The sequence below is a fragment of the Rattus norvegicus genome, chromosome 3 (genome assembly GCF_036323735.1).
Source record: "Rattus norvegicus strain BN/NHsdMcwi chromosome 3, GRCr8, whole genome shotgun sequence".
In the NCBI taxonomy this organism is placed as follows: domain Eukaryota; kingdom Metazoa; phylum Chordata; class Mammalia; order Rodentia; family Muridae; genus Rattus; species Rattus norvegicus.
Genome location: NC_086021.1, coordinates 170,782,804 through 170,800,443, shown reverse-complemented (window position 1 = coordinate 170,800,443; position 17,640 = coordinate 170,782,804). Strand labels below are relative to the sequence as shown.

Below are 17,640 nucleotides of genomic sequence, written 5' to 3'. Positions count from 1 at the left end.
AGGGAGGCAGAAGTCACAAACAGACACAGGGAAGCATGCAGGAAGGGGATGCAAGGAAACTGACTCTCACCATTGTCCCCAACCGGACTTATGGAGAAACAGTGCCTCCCTGCAGTGTGTGCATGAACAATTCTGTCTATGTTGCCATTGTTCTCTGGGCTCTATTCAAGTCAAGCAGTGAGACTATGTTTTCTTTAAACAGAGTCGATCCCATATCAGGCACATTTGTTCTTACCTCTCGCCTTCCGAGGCATCTGAATGTTCCTCCTCTGACAGGTTTATTTTACTGAGCTCCGTTTATTTCTACCCGTTTCCCAGCTTTGCTTGATAGGCGAGATGCTGTGAGAGTCCCTCCCACCCCCCTCAGAGCAGGCTGTCCTGTTCAATGGCCTTTGTTAATGTCCATTCCCTGGTGACAATAATAGCCAATGTGAATAATAACTGGCTGGGTCTGAATGATGAGGATACTAGACTGTAAGTTCAGATGGCTGTTTCCATAGCAGCTCCAGCATGGAGAGATGCACAGCCATGTGAGGTAACATGGATGGCCCAACCTTGCCAATGGATGGAGCCTGATTTCAGCTCTCAACTCTGCTACTCTCTGGTCTGGTGGTCTGGTTAAGTTATTCTTTGTTAAACTTCAGCTCTTCATGTAGAGATGTGGAATTAATCATACCCAATGCCAGGTTAATCAAAAGAACTGAGATTTGTGCTTGAGGGTCACTGCCCAACTACTTCTCCGGGTGTCCCCAAACCATTAGCCTTCCTCTTGAGGAAACCCTTCTCTATATCAAGGCTTCTGACCTTGGCATAGTTGACGTCTGAGGCTGAATCATGTTGTCCATTGTGGGATGTTTAGAGAATTCCCATTCTTTACCCAGTAAATACCATTAGGGTGTCAACCCCAATTGTTACAACCAAATATATCCAGGCAGTCTCAAATGTCCCCTAAGGGACAAAATAACCCTCTAGAATTAGCTTTTTAAAAGCTTCAGGACAGCACTGTTCAATAAAAATAAAATTTTCGGTGGATATAATTTCTAATTTTGAAGTCCCATTATGAAAATAAAAGAAACTTGAAATTAACTTGAATAATATAATTTATTTAATTAAGCATGCCCAAATACCATTTAATAAGTAATCAATATTTTACAAAACCATTAAATGGAAGATAGTTCACATTTTCATTTTTGTACTGTCTGATATCTGCTATTTTTTACACTTAGAGTGTGTCTCAGTTCAGATGCAATGCTTTTAAACAGTTAAAAGTGAAAGAAATATTAAAGTGATAAAAATTATGGGCGGAGGAGATAGCTTAGTCAATAAAGAGCCTGCCATTGGTGTCCCCAGGATAGAGATGAAAAGCTGGTTGGAGGAACACACTCCTGTAATCCCAGCAGCAAAAGGTAGAGATGGCCACGTGCCTGAATCTCCAGGGCCAGCGAGACGTGCCGAATCCAGGAACTTCAGGTTCAACAAGAGACCCCGTCTCAAACAAATGAACTTAACCACAATTGAGGAATCACACCAGCATCAACCTCCTTATTCAACATTAAACAAACCCATATAACTGTATAGCTTCACATACACATATACACACAATGACACTACCAGGTACACACACACACACACACACACACACACACACACAGAGAGAGAGAGAGAGAGAGAGAGAGAGAGAGGTGGGGGGAGATTATATGCAACAAGTAAAAATTCTTTTAATTGCCTCTATTTTAACTTTTAAAATAATTGAAATAAAGTAATCTTAACATTCAGTTTCAAATATGGTGTGGTATTCACACACATGGCTTAGTGACTACCATTTGGACAGTGCAAATATAGAGGTGAAATGTCCCTTTATCATAGTGGCCCCTGCTTACAGAGCATAGGAGCAAATGAACAGAGTCTAATCTCGGCAATTTCTCACTCCCTTATGCCACACCCAATGAAATGTTTCTCCATGTCCACTATTGAAGCAAATGCCTCCCTGACCAAGACTGGACATTTCTCTCTAGAAGGCTGATGGGAGGCTACAAAGGACAAGTAACGGCTCAGTTAACATTTCACCTGCATGACCTCGATGTAGTCCAGCCCTAGTCAGAAAGAATGCTTCACCTCTCTGCCCTTCTCTATCTTAGCCAGGCCTCTCTGCCTCTAGACCTAATTGTACATGGACCATGTCCAGCCACAGGCCAGGGTGGATGGATTAATGGTGATCCTTGATATCACTTTGCTCTGACTGGCCATGCTCAGTGCCCATTGTTAATTTTTCCACAAGAAGGACTTTAGCCCAAGCCTTCTTCTGAAACCCAGAAGGTATTCATTAAAACTGGGGACCTTGATAAAAGCACCCAAACTATATGCAGTCCAGATTCCTCACTGACAAAGTCAAACACCTGAGTTCTGGCCTGGCTAGAGAAACGGGTGAAATCCTAGCCAAAGTTCAAGGCTGAGAGGGTGCTGGTTAGACCTCCTGTAGCATTCAGTTCTTTTCTGTGTATCTCTTGAGAAAGCTATTTCTATTGTTCCTTAATTGGGGCCTTGCTATGGGACAAGATTCAGTTTCTAATAATGCTCATTGGGTATGCTCAGCAACAGCCCTCAGAAAGGTCTTTCATGAGCATCCCAAGCCCAGGTACAGAGAGCTGTGGGCTTTGGAATAAGGCTATATGGGCGGAAAGAGGAAAATGTGACAGAGCAGCAACCTCCCGGAGTCACTGAGTAGGCCCTGCAGCCTTGGAAAGCCAGAAGGCATAACAGCTCACTCATGGGGCTTGTGGCTCTGGTGGCAGCAAACAGATGGTATGAGAGTAGGGGTCAGAAGCAGAACTGGGGGAAGTTGGAAGCTTAACACTAACGACTCTTAGTGATGTTGGGTCCCCGGGGAGAGGAAGGGCAGGCTCTGGGGCAATCTCAGCCCTGAAGACCAGCCACAGAGAAGTAGCAGTTCTAGGGGCGGGTGGTAGGTATCAAGGCAGTCTGACGGTGTGAGAAGGAGAACAGTAAAATGAATAAAGGACACCCCATGCTTCCTGCATGTCCTGGGAGAATGCTCAGGCTTTTACTTATTTAGCACATGTAAAATTCCCCCAATCTCTAATAAGTCAAGTGATTTTATAGATCAGAAATCTCAAGTGTAGGTGGCTGAAAAAAAAATCATAGTATTTGGAAAGTATGGCACCAGGATTCAAGCCCAGGTCTCTCTAGGCAGTCTCCATGTCTGTTTACCACACTGCCTGCCCTTGGCCAATCTTAGTGAGCACCGAGGATGTGCCAAGCACTTGGAGATGCCACAGCAGAGTGGCATCGCACTGTCTCATGAAAAGCCACAGGATTTCAGAGTGGTTGCTCCATTTCTTTATCAGCAGAACAAATATATCAACATTGACTAGCTATAAAGAGAACATGGGAGATGGTGACCATTACCTTAGGCGCATATTGGTGCTACTAAAACCTAAACCCATTTTATAGATGAAGAAACGGAGACCCAGAAAGTTATCCAGTGGCCAGGCAACAGCTATCATCTCTGTGAAATGAAAGTGAAAAAGAGGAAGGTGGCTAATGACCATCAAGGGGCTAGAAGTCCCTGAAGAATCTATAAACCCAGGCACACAATGAAGCAGAGCTCTATCTTAAATGTTGGGCCCAGTGGTTCAGCAAGCTCAGCTTCGGTGACAGCCCAGAGCAAGAGGTGAGGACAAAGTGCTAAGGGGACATAATACTAAGATCCCATCAGTCTCACACCCCTCCATTCAGTTGGGTTCTTAGTTGGCATCAGCATAGACCAGGACCATGCCTGCAGTTTAAGGGCAGAGACCCCAGTAACAGGTTAGGGATGGAGGAGGCACAGGACCTTCTTTAGCTTTGCTCTCAGGCCACACATGAGACTGCAGGCTGATTCTATAGAGAGGGGTTACTCCACAACTTGAACCAGATCATGTCTGTATCTGTGGTCTATCCAAAGTCTGGCAAGACACAAAGCTGTTGACCCATCATTCTGGCTGTCATCATCTGTTACCAACTTCTCAACTGAATCAGTAGACTTTGTCCATATGAGTCAATTCACAGTTTATATAGAGTTCCGAGTTCCACCTAATAACACTCGAATGCTTATTCTCCCTTCAAAGTGGCCATTAGTTGGGGAACCTCTATGGCTGAGTTTCCATGGCATGATTTTCACTCCTGGGATATGTATTGCCTTTAGGCTTAGAGGAAGTTAAGCCACAGTCTTGTCCTCAAACTGCCACCAAATTCAGATTCAGAGACCCAGTGTTATCCTTCTCTCTCCTTCCCCATCTGTGATGGTTTGCATATGCTTGGCCCAGGGAGTGGCACTATTAGAAGGTGTGGCCTTGTTGGAGGAAGTGTGTCACTATGGGGGTGGGCTTAGAGACCCTCCTCCTAGCTGCCTGAGGATGCTCAGACTGTTCCTGGCTTCCTTTGGATGAAGATATAAAACTCTGAGCTCCTCCTGCACCATGCCTGCCTGGATGCTGCCATGTTCCCACCTTGATGATAATGGACTGAACCTCTGAACCTATAGGCCAGGTCCAATTAAATGTCATCCTTTATAAAACTTACATTGGTCATGGTGTCTGTTCATAGCAATAAGACCCTAGGACACCATCTTTGCTATCTAATCTGCCATCCCATCTGGTGCCTTTCCCTCTGCACTGCTCATTGCCTGAGACCTCTGAAGTCTTACCCAAATGAGCGCTACAGCTTCCTAATTCGTATGGCTGTCTTCACATTCCTCCTCATCCAGTATGTCCTCCCCGTCGATGCCCAAGTGATTCTTCAGATAGAAGTGATCCTTCACAAAGAAGTGATCCTTCACATAGAAGAGCTTGGTCCTGGTTAACACATGCCCAAAGCTTTCATTGCACTGCAGGATAGTCAGCCAGCTTCTGCCTTCTCCATCCCTCTAACTTTCCTCCTTTGCATTCCTTATCTCCTCCACACTGATCACATAAGTACTTGCCTTTCTGACCTCTGGCCTTCCTTTGCTGGGATGTCTCCCCTTCTGTGTTCTGGCTTCCTAACATGTAGGAGCTCTGAAAAAGCCTATTGTGTCAGGCTGAATCTACAGGCAATGGCCAGCTGCCTTTAGCCAGGAGTAAAGGATCCTCTTGAACTTGGTTCTCACCCATAGCATTCTCTTGTCTCGGTTCTGCTTGGATTTTGTCAACCTTTCCCCCTTCCCAGCAACGATACAGGTAGTTTTTCCCTTAGCCTTATGCATACATAATCAGATGAAAGGATAAGAGGTTAATACTGTTAGGCCATGCACCACACACCATGCACTGTGTCGGTCCTGCCTTCTTCCTCTATACAGTGGTATCTTAGACATCTTACCTAACATGTCTTTTTCCAATTTTGTGAGGGCTGTTGTGACTGGGCACTGGTTTACCAGCCTACTAGGAACTCTACATAGCCACTCCTACCAAGCCTCCCAAATGTGCTGAGCCTGAGCCTACCAAACCTACTGTCTGCCCTGGCTGTGCATGGGGTGGCACAGAAGAGTCAGATATGAAATCATGAGCGAGGCATGGCGTGTCAGCATGACCAGCATCAGTCACTCTCACAACTCTAGGCCTGCTTCTATTCTCCTCAGCCCACCACCTTTAGTCAAAGAGCTGTATACCACTCATTCTTTGGGGAAGGGGATAGATCTATTTAAGTCCAACACAAACTGATTCAGTGTTTTCATTTTTTTAAGCTGTGATGCGAAGGCTAGAAAAAAAGCAAACGAATTCATGGTAGATTTGACTGGAATCTCAACAATTGCTGCCCTGCCCCCTTGCTGGTTTATGACCCTCGCTTGGGTTAGTTGAACTAATCTGAATTCCATGCTGCATGTTTTCTAGCTTCTCTCTGATCCTGCCCACACTTCCTCTAATCCCTGCTATAGATTTTTCCCTCCCTTCGGGGTACCTTCCCTCTTTTCCTGGCCCGCTGATACCCACTGCAAACTACGTGGTGCAGAGGCATGATTTGAACTGAGCTGCCCCAGCAGGGCCAATCTCTGTCTCCTTTCCCATGTCCCCTCTGAGTCAGGTACCACAATCATCCCTTGAGGGATCAATTTGTCTAGAGCTGTTTAGAAAAAAAAAAACTAAACTTGTTTTTGAATAAGAGCCTTGGGGAACCTCAGTCCCCAGTGCTCCCTACAATGTTATTCAGGCAGAAAGCCAGGACTTGACCTTCCCAAAGGCCCATGTTCATTTCAAACTATGTCTGAGCAAGAAACTCTCTTCTCCTCCAGCATGCTGTCAGTGGGCCATGACCTCAGGCATCGTTTACCCTTTACTGAGTGAATTTCTAAGAACCCCATCCTGTCTGTACCCCATTGCTGGGCTGCTTATAGCATCGTGACTCAACTAAGTTGTATGTCAAATTTTGTCTCCCAAAAGATATGTTGAAGTGACAAGCCCCAGTAACTGTGAACATAATTTATTCATAAAGTCCCCACAGATGTGATTAGTTAAAACAAAGTCAGAAAATGGGCCTTAAGCCAGTATGACAGAAGAGACAAGCAACATATGAACACACACACACACACACAGGCAGAGGAGCAGTGTGACAACACTGGCAGAGACTGGAATCATACATCTTCAAGGCATGGAATGATAGAAATGAAGACTAGCAGGCGCTGAGGAGAGATGAGCTCTTCCTGGTTTCAGGGAAAGGTGGCCCTAGTGGCATATTCATTTTGGACTTTTAGCCTCTGAAAGTATAAGAATCCACATCTGTCAGTTTAAACCACTCAGACGGCAGTCGTTAACAAGGCCATGGGAGTTCAAACGCTTGCCAACACAATGAACTTGAGCTTGGGGACAGTAGTCTGTGAACGAACCTCAAGTGCTATACCTTCCCAATGAAGAGACCTCTGAGAGACCACAGCGTCAATATCTCAGACAGTCTCTGTGACCCCATCTCTCGTCTGGTGTGCCTTCATTTGCTATGTTATATATTTGTTCTAAACTAGTCTCCACATCATGGCCCTGACCTTTACCTTTCTGGTGTAGCTTCTGTCTTCCATGTGCTATTAGTCATAGAATTCTCTGTTGGCCCTCCCTACCTCAGTCATTGCTTTGCAGTCAAGGTTTATGTCACTCTCTCCCCATGTCCTGAGATTAGAAACCCTGGGCACCATCCCTGGCTGGCTTTTGTATTCTGTCAGATAATGCTCCTGACAAGGGAGGGCTTCCCTTGTCGCACAGTTGCCCGTGCTCACCTGCATGGCAAGACTTATACCCAGCTCACCGTGACCATGTGCTCATACCAGCTGCCTGGAAAAGTCCAAAGGGACTACTGCTCCGCAGTGGGGCATACTAAGGAGTATGTGTTCTCTCCTACATCTGTTCCTCGCACTAAATTCTCACCCATGGCAGGCTCTGGGTGTTCCTTTTGGTGACCGCTAAGTGGCTTTGACGCCCCCTGAGTTCCAGGCTTGAGGCACAGATCTCTGCGAGCAGGAGGCAGTTCTGTAGGTGTGGCGCTACCTCAGATTCTCCATCTTCATCAATAGAGAGGGCCTTGTAGAACCAGAGGACACCAGTGTGAAGACAGGCAAGAGGGGGATGGTGGCAGGGATGCCTGGCATGTGTGTCAGACCACTGACCTCATGTGGAAATCAAGTACGTAGTCCAGTTTTGCACAATCAGAACTGTACATGCGCTCTTCCTGGATATGCCTCTGTGTGAGTACCCTATATGCGAAACCTTTGCAGTTTGCAAGTTTCTTTTCTAGGAAGAAGCAAGCTCCATGATGGCAGGATTGTTTCTTCATTAACTCCCATGCTCAGCACCTCCCAGTAACTACAATTGTTGGTATAACTGCAGCATCTCCCAGGTTAGACCATATCCAGGGAACGTCCAGGATCCCTTCTCTGTGGCTTAGTGTGGACTTAGTGCTAATGAGTATAATCTATTTGGAGGTCACTTGACTTCTCTGGTTCCATGGCCTTGGTCCAAATTTTGTTTCTGATCAAAGTCAAAGCCCAACTCTAGACATGGTTTGACCCCTCTCCATGAATATGGACTACCAGAGCCCAAATCTAAACCAAAGGCTGGTACCTGATCCCTGCTTTGGATTTAGCCCCACCTCATTACATCCTGGTTTCTAGCCTTGACTGTGGCTTGACCCTTATGAGCTCAGTTTACAAAGTGCATCCTCTTCCTGCTTTTGGAGACAACTTTTGTCCCCAACATTTTAGCTTAGCTTCCAGTCTTATTCCGAAAGCATATCAAATCCTTTCTCTAAATTTGGTCTTGGGCCCTGGCAGTGCACATAGGCTAGACCTCTCCAGTGAACAAAAGAGCAGTTGAAGTCATCAGAAGATAAAAAGGAATCTCCGGTCCTTGCTCTATCTACTGGGCGTATGTCAATCATGCCTGTGTATAGAGTTCATTGCATATAACTACTTTTGAGTAAGCCAGGTGCTAAATTTTAATAGATGAAAAGTATTTTGTGGTAAAGGCATTTTCTTGCATCCAGAAGGGCATTTCTATAAGGACCTCGTTGCGTTTTCCTCATATAAACACTTACGACCAAGTTGGAATTTGACCTATACAGAATATTCATTATGCAAAAGCAAGTCCACCTAGAAACACAGAGTCAGGAGATCCATGGGATGAAGCAGAATCAGCACCAGGGGAATGATTTATTCAAGTGGCCAAAGGGCTTTCAAACAATCAATTAAAGTGATTCTCATCTCACTCGGTGCTAACCTCCATTGAAGACGGAAAATGAGGGCACCTCTGTCAGCAATATTTAGCAGATTTAGTTGTGTAGGCTACGATGAAGTCACTTCTAACCTCTTAGGACTGGCTAGGTAATGTTGAGGGAGTGTGGGATATTAGAAATGTGTGTCTTCTTTACACTTAACTCAAGACTTATTAAATTATTTTCCACAGCAACAGGAGAGCTATCTGTGAAAAGCCCATGTCTCTGTGCTGTCTTCCAGCTACTTGACATTGACTCCAAGTTAAGTCTTGGCTAAATACAATTACTATTCTATGATGAATCGAGGCAATTTATTTATGACTTGCAAAATAACCTAGATGATGTCACTTGAAAGAATAATGGAACAATTCTTAAGTACTCCATTATCAACCTGATCCACATAGTGAGGTTATGTTCTGTGATGTGGGGGGGGGGGGGAAGTCAGCACTTAAAAATTTAGACAACCTCAAAGAAAGTGGAAACACCACAGAAAGTGCTCGCCTAAACTTGAACAAAGCATGCCTCTCTGTGGAATTAATATGAGGTTCTTTGGTTGCTAAATATCAAGAAAGGTCTTGGCAAGAAAGCCCAGAGATTAATAATCAAACTAAACTCAGAGTATTAGGGACTTTGAAATGGTGGTTGATGTACAAGGAAAGTGAAAAGAATAAAAGAAGTTAAGTTGAAAAGGTCAAGTTTAAATATCACTTGAGCAAAGCCTGTATAATTTAGCTCATATAACAAGATTCACATGACATGTTCATCAATCCCTTAGATATTAGAATAAGGTATGCTGGCCGGAGGGCACAAAGAGAGGAGCTTCCAGCCGAGGCAGGTATGAAATGGAATGGCTTGGTAGAGCAGGTGGCAGACCTAGCAGGGACAGATATAAATACCGATGGCAGGTATCTCTATAAAGATGGTTTTATCCAGCTGATTGAAGTAGAATTCTTGATCTCCTTAATAGAGTCTGCTTCTATCTTCTAGGTGTCTGAGGGAAAAAAACCAGTCTTGTGCCGAACAACCCCACCCCCACCCCCCACCCCCCCGCCATTTAGGCAAGAATCAGCAGAATAGGGCAGCAGTTTAATGAGAAGGAATCTGGCATTAGCCTTGCAGGTTTTGTGGGTGCTGCGGACTGCAGCTCTTACCAATTTCCTGTGAGTGTCACCATCTTGGAGAAGACTATGGTAGCACGACCTGCCCTGTAGTCTTTCAGTAAGAATTAAAAGGGGGAACTACAGGTAACAGGCAGAAAACGTAGTGGTGGCTTAAGCTCTGTCCTACAGTCTATAGATAATTTTATTAGTGTTTTACATTGTCCTTAAATGCTGTGCCTGTCAACTCTTACATTGCCATCTTCTGGGAAGCCCCAGCTTAACATGTCGCTGCCATAGAAGCCAACCACGACTTCTCCACTGCGGCCCTGACTTTGCTGAAATCAAAATATGAGATGAGATATTCTCCAGATATACACTTTTATATATGAAAGCCGCAAAGAATAGAGTCTGGGATCATGTGCTCATGAAAGCCCATGTTGGCCCTTTGCTCATCTGATCTATGCTTGTCCCTCTATGTCACCATGTTCTGCTCAGACACACAGATAATCCCTGCATGCTTCCTTACCTGGACCACCATGCCAGTGACTTTTGGGTTTATTCAATAGTAGACCCGAGTTAGAGTTGGAAAAGCAAAAGGTGGGGAAAGCCCCCTCAATTAGCTTCAGCCCCTCCTTTATCCCTGTTTGTGTCTGCACCAGAGCTCTAACTCCCCAAAGGTCTCCTACTATTCTAACTCTTGCAATATAAACTTGCCTTCTGGCTCCTGGCTTATCTACTTTGTATCTCTCTGGTGTCTGGTGGTTAGTGTGCTGACAGTCCTCCTCTTGACTCACCAGGGTCTTCTGACCCTGAGGACATTTGCTCCCTTTAAAAGCCCTGGAGTTGTTTCCCTTTTCCCGGCTGGCTGCTTACTGATGTTGCTAGTCCCTGTACTGGTTTCTAATTACCAATCCTCCCCTTTGTGAATAGTAAGATTTGGGGAACCTGATTTAATCATCTAGTCTATATTTTTTTTCCTGTATCAACATCACACTCACTAGTGAAAAATATCTGAAATACACATCTTTTTCATTAAAAAAAAAAAAAAGACGGCAATAGCATTTGTTTCTCCCCAGGCCTCTCGCTCCCCTCCTGTTCACTACAATTTCTACCCTCAAAGGCTGCCAAAGTAGTTCATGATCACAATTACAAATACTTTGAATGCTTTGGGATGCAATTTGTAAAGTCTAGAGGCTTGAATCTAATGAAGTAGCCAGATGCTCCCCTACAAAGTTGTTTCCTATCTTGGACTTCAATTCCATCTCAAAATACCCTATCGTTTAGAGAATTCGCTTCCAGCCAACTCAAGCAAATATACAGCGCATACCTGACTTTAGCAGAGCCAGGAAGTTACCCAGCTTCCTTATCTGTTCCCTGTTGTCTCCACTTGGCAAAACATCCATAATCAGAGATGCCTGCTATGCTTAAAACCTTCCTTGGCACAGAGGTAAAGGCTCAGAGTCAGGGTTTCAAAGGTTTTCACTGCTGGGTGCCAGATACACACAAAGCCAAAGTAAAGACAGAGAAACTCTTCAACAAAAGAAGTCATTAAGTAGACAGGGGTAAACTGCCAGCACAGTAAGATTTGCCTGAGATAAGCCACACTGGGGATAATATGCCCTTGGATAGCTGAGAGGCCACTGTGTGTTTTAAAGAGCGCAGCTTTTAGGAACTGCATCCCCAAGAGCCAGCCTCCTTTCTTTAACGTCAGCCATGATCACCAGCATGGGTTATGCATCCACTGGGATTTACTTGGGTTTTATCAATTGCAATTAGACGTTCTTCATCTGTGACTTCTATTTTCACTGCATATCCTTACAGGGAAAATTCTCTGAAGTACAGCTAGGAAATTGGGCCTGACGCCAGCACGAGTGCTTTGAGAGTGAATCATTAATCCCTTGTTGCCAAATTATGTTATTGCTGCTATTAAGTCATCCAGATGTGCTCCTGATAAGGGCCCTCCCTGTCTGAGCAGAGTCAAGTGCACCTCTCCAGGGATGGGGACTCTGCTTGGCTTGATTCTAAGGACTTGGATAAAGCCAGGGAGCCGACTCCAAGGAGTTGTGACCCCAGTTTTGAAACTAGTCCTCAAATTGTAGCATCAGAACACCAAATGTGTGCTGTCCCTTAGAGTTCGTCAATCAATTTCACCTCCATGACTACACCTGATCCTGTGAAAATCTTTGTGACTTTGACCTTTTTTTCTCAATTTTTACAAATGAGGATATTATATCACATTGCGTTTCATTGATTTGGCCAAGGTCACCCAACTAGTTAGCAGTGGCATATAAATAGAAAGCCAAGGTTTTCTGTTTGAGGCTCACTGCTTTGAGCAAGTGTCATAAACCCAGAGCATTTTGACATCAAATGAGGCACAAAGATCATGTAGTCCCCTGTACTTAATGAAGTGCACATGGTAACCCTGAAAAGCACTTTCCACTGCTGGCATGTGCTTTCTGCCTCTGGCAGTAACCTGAGAAGAGGCAGGATAGGGAAGGGGATAGAGTGCGTGGAAGTCCCAAAACTAAGAGGGACATATATCACCGATAGTATGGACACCACTGAAGTTAGAGGACACCCAAGCTAAGATGGGGAAGACACGTGGAAGTGAGAAGGGTGGTCAGAATCTAAGGAGCATGCTGGCTTTAACATTGTAGGGCTTTGTTAAACAGCTAGACTTTGAGAAAGTCAGAACTGGTAGGAAAGTAGGAGCCAGTAAACAGGAAAGGTTACCTCCTCAGTGGCACTTGGGAATGATAACTATTTTCATAATGTCACTGCTTCATGATGGAGCACCACCCTTGTTTGGTATGGAATCTCTGGCTAACATCCTGATGAGAGAAACAGAGTGTTGGGGTCCAGTGGATAGTTCTTGTGGCTCCCTAATCTACTTAGTCACCTCATGCTTTTGACTTATTGAATTAAAGAGACCCAGCAGGGGTTCTATCTTTTACAATGGCCCGTTAGTGACCAGACAGCAAGAACTGGATCTCATCAGAATAGAATCTCTAGACAGAAGAGTTCTTATTCAGACTAACACACTCTCGAGCTCGGTGTTATGTGGATTTTGCCTTGCACTTAAAGCACAGAGGGATTCTGTTAAAACGGAGCTGCTGTTTCCACAAGCCTGGGGTAGAGTCTCTGAGTCTGAAATTTTAATAAGCTCCCAGGTGATGCTGGTATCCTGATTGTTGAATCACTTTCTAAGTATCAAGTCTCTTGGTATATCTTCTCCCTAGAGATCTCATGTAGTTGAATGTACAGCTAGACAAAACCCATCAGAGTTCAGAAGAGTACAGAGTAGCATAGACCAGCTCCTCCCTTGCCAACAAAGGTCATAGAAATCCTGGGGGAAGATGAGAATGAGACAGTTGCTTGGTAACTTTGTGAGAGGGAGACAAACATGGCCCCTGGACTCACATAGGGAGGTCAAATTCAGGGTGGTGAGTAGCTTCCAAGAAGCTAAGCACTGTACCTGAGGTTTCTGTAAATAGCAAGAAATCGGACAGTCATCAGGTGTGGACTGGGGACTAAAGGTAGGAGGGGCTAAGACTCTAAGTCATCAGAGATTTGAGGAATGAGTAGAAGGGAGAGGCAACTGACTGCTGCTTTGAGAAAACTAATGTAGCCCTTGGAAGTACACAGGGCACAGAGGGAGCAGATGGCTAGGATACAAGGTTAGTCCTATAGCCTCATGTTGGAGACAGATGAATTAGTAAGCTGAGTTCACAAGATTTTTTTTTGATGACCACACCACACAGGGGACTCCAGGGGAACCTTAAAGCTTATCTAATTGGGTAAATTGCCACCTGGTGCCTTGTCGCCAATTCTAATTTACTTAGACTGTGCTCCTGTTTGGTCCTGTGGAAGACAAGGGGGAAGAGGATGCACCCAAATCCCTCAAATTCCTCCCAGTACCAGACTAAAAGGCAGAAGTCGCCACAGTCAGAGACTGGGTCTATTAAGAACTGAAATTGATGCTTAGCAATTCTCTGAAGGACTTCCAGCTCCACCTCTTTGAATGCTTCCTTTGGATATCCCCATATCTCTGATCTCAACTCTCATTCTGACCATCTATGGTGCCAGCCCTGACCACCTAACTCTGACCTAACAGAAGTGTCATTGGCACTACCATGTCCCTATCCTTCTGTTCTTCCTCTTATCTTTGATCCAGAGTCATTCTTTGCCTATATCTATCACCTCTGAATACCCTCCCTTTATAAATAAGAAATCAAGTTCCTAGTTACTACTGTAAATTCTCTTAGAACATGCTTAAGAGGAAGATGAGTTTTCTGCATGTTCACGTTGTATCGGAAGCCTGAATGGATCCGGCAAACATAGTTGCTCCTGATAACCCCACCATGCTTTCATGCCCTAAGGCCTTTTAGTTAAACTCACTGAATTTTCCTAATACCAGACTCTCACTTTGCACACAACTACCTGGGATCTGGATGCTCTGCTATGGTCCTCAAGCATATACCATGGTCATAGTCACTGCTGTAAGAGGCTTCCATGATGACGTCTTGGTCTTTGAGCAGAGATGTCCTAGTCCTTTAACTGACACCTTCACTTACCTTGGAGCATGGTTCTTGATCCTTCACTGGAAACAGTGGTTAGCACAGCTGATTATTTCCTGCTTCTGGAAATCCCATCTTATATTGGATCTAGGATACTACGGTCAGCCATGTTTTCCGGCCCTTTCCGGCTCATGTTTTGTGTACAATTTTGTCTGCCTCTACCTACTCCCTGGACACTACTGATCTTCAAATCTCTCTTCAAGGCCTGCTTCTCTTTTTACTTGTTTTTCCCTTCCTGGATAATCTCAAGCTACACATACCATTTGTGGATATTTACGAATTGATCCTTTTACCTACAGCTCAGACTTTCCCTCTGGAGCTCCAGACTCCGACCTCTAGCTACCTACCTTCAATGTCAACGGACTCCAAACTCAAGCATAGTTTCACTCTAAAGTGTTTCTTTTTGTACAGTTTCTAGAACCCATAAGGTCCACTCTCATCTACCACATGACACAAACCAAGGCCCTGTGCCTGCTCTTGTTATTTTTTCTCCTTTATTCCCCTTGCTCTAGCTATTGCCAATTTTCCTAATATTTATTTTGGTAATTATCCTTTTGTTACATCGGGGGAAGGCCACTGCTGTTCCTTGAGTCTCTGTGACTACCATCTTCCACCTGGATGCCTACAGTAATCTCCAAGCTCATTTCTCCAAGCCACTTTGGCTCCCCATTGGAGCTGAGCTGAGATGCTACAACATGAATGTGATCACATTGTTACCTCATGAGGAGAGTTTATAGATGCCCTGCTGCGTTCTTTGGGCTACAGAGCAAAACTCCTAGTCTACATTGTCATGTATGAACTGGCTTCTGCTCTCCTCTCTAGCCTATTTCTTTTCTCTTTCTTCTCTTCTAACCTCTTAAGTGCTACATTTCCGCCTAAACCAGGCCCCTTGCCAGTCACACAGCCTGACCCAGGATGTCAGCTTTACTACCTCTTTATGCTTCAGTCGTCTAGCTACAGCCTTGAAGTACATCCTGTTGGCCGTTTCCTCCCACGAGTGACGTACTTCCCTGTTCTGTTCATTCCAAGGTGTCAAGTGCCTCTCTGTCCAAACCCTTAACAATGTTTAAAGCTTGTCATCACTAATTTCTTGTCTTATTATGTCCTCATAGTTAGAAATGCCAGTGGTTGCAAGCGTCCTGGGGACAGGGACTGTGTCTCTTTTGCTCACCATGAAGTCTCCAGATGCCTGCCATTAGTGCAAGTTTGCGAATACGTACCTAAGGAATGGAGTTTGAATCTTGTTAGACTAAGTGGTGATGGGGATCTTATACAGAACAGGCTCTCAAGGGATCTCTGCCTTGAGCTCCTATCCTCTAGAACAGGACCTTAAAACCAGGTACTAAGTAAAGTTTAACTACACCGATAGCTCAATGATCTAGACCAACCTTTCCTCTAATTTTGAATATAAAGACTCTCAGTATTGGGGAGCTTTGAATTTGAGGTGTTCTCTTTCCTTTGGGCTCAATACATTATAGTCTAGCCTTTTATTAGAAATCATCTCTTAAGTCTCATACACAGGGGCTACATAGGAGCCACTCAGAATTACCCACACTCTATAATGTCAGACCGTCCTGGCTATAGATGTGTTGGCAGTTCTAATGAACCAGGAAATCACGGGCTGCAGAATGTCAGAACCTTGTCAGACATCCCTGGGGTTAGATGAGTTTGTCTTATCTTTATCTGGTAGAAGAAATGAATAAAATATGTCACCTTTAGCTACTTCTAGGAGAAGGATTTTTGACCCTACAGAGACTTTAGTTTGGCCCCAGCACTTGGACACACAGGAGCTAAAGATGCAGGACTGAAGGAATAAATAGCTTTGGCCTGAACACTTCTATGCCATACACAGTCATCACAGTGACTGTGAAAGTAGACCTTTGCTACACACTGGCATTGCAGCAATGAAAAGGCCACCACACCTACTCTCGAAGGCCTCCCATTCCCAGCAAAGACACTCAGCTAAGAAAACCAACTTGCCAGAGTTAACTAAAGTTTGAGGAAAGTGCCTGGAGAGAATTTGCACTCTACACTCAGAAGCAAAACATAGACGAGTATCAATGAGCTGCAGGCCTGCTTTTAAACAGCGGTGAGTTTGAGGAATCAGATTTGAAATGTGAATAAAGCAACATTTCAGCTCAGTGCTCAGCTGAGCTCTCTGAATACATGACTAAAAGCAAGAGAAAACTCAATTCGGTTCCATGAGGACAAATGTGTGTGGGCAGAGACATTATCCCTTTAGCCAAACACCAAACAACCATAAACATTTAGCGAGCCCCTATTACGAGTCAGGATCTGTGCTAACACAAGGAACAAAGATAAATGAGGTATAATTCTACCCCTGAGGAACTTGCAGACCAGTGGAAAAGACAGATGTAAAAACAGGCAACTAATAATATCAGTACATTGTGCTAAGAGATATTGTGAGGTGTGTGCAAAGTGTTATAAAGTGTTATCAGAATTCAGAGGAGAGAGAAACTCTGCCAGAGGCACAGGAGGCCACAGAAGGTATATTGGCTGATGAAGGATGAACTGGTGCTGATGTTGCAGAAAAGTAGAGATGAGTTTGGGAAAAGGTGCTTCTGACTTCAAGCTGCCTCACAAAAATGTGATTCTAATGGGGAAATAAAGACAGCAGGAGAAAATTGCCCTAGGATGCTGGTAACCCATGGACCACTCTCCAGAACGTCTGAAACAGGAAATTGCCTTCCAACTTAGTAAACACAAGAAGAGGCTGGGCTCAGCCCTTCGTTGCTTACTTTTGCTGTGGAGAAACAATTCGGGTTTTTTTTTATTCGTTTGTTGTTGTTGTTGTTGTTGTTTTTGTGTTGTTTTTGTTCTTTTGTTTTTAAGAGAGAGGGGTTGAGGAACTAGGGATTTCAAGAGCTGAATTCAAGGTTTCTGACCTTTAAGGCCTATTGGGTAGTCACCAAACCTGGGGGATCTCGTTCCTAACATCATCACCCATGAGACTTCTGCAAGTCCTTTGGTTTTCCTCTCAATGTCTGCCTTTGGAACTGTTTGTGAAGATTTGGCAAGTTCGAGACCTGAATTATCCATACAGAGTTTGCAGATCCAATAATGGTCATTTCCCACTTTCCAGTACCAAAGATTGAGTCAACAAGATAGCGTTACATAATTGGTATTACATAATTGCCAAAATTGGAATTCATGTTTTCTGAATCCAAGCCAATTCACTATAGTCCACCATTGTCTTTTCTACTGTTTGCTAAAAG

At 44.4% G+C, this 17,640-nt stretch overlaps 1 protein-coding gene across 18 annotated transcripts in view; it reads left to right on the top strand.

Annotated features, from left to right (window-relative positions):
• The window catches only part of Ptprt (protein tyrosine phosphatase, receptor type, T), a 1,098,700-nt gene that overhangs the window by 907,249 nt on the left and 173,811 nt on the right, over positions 1-17,640 (top strand).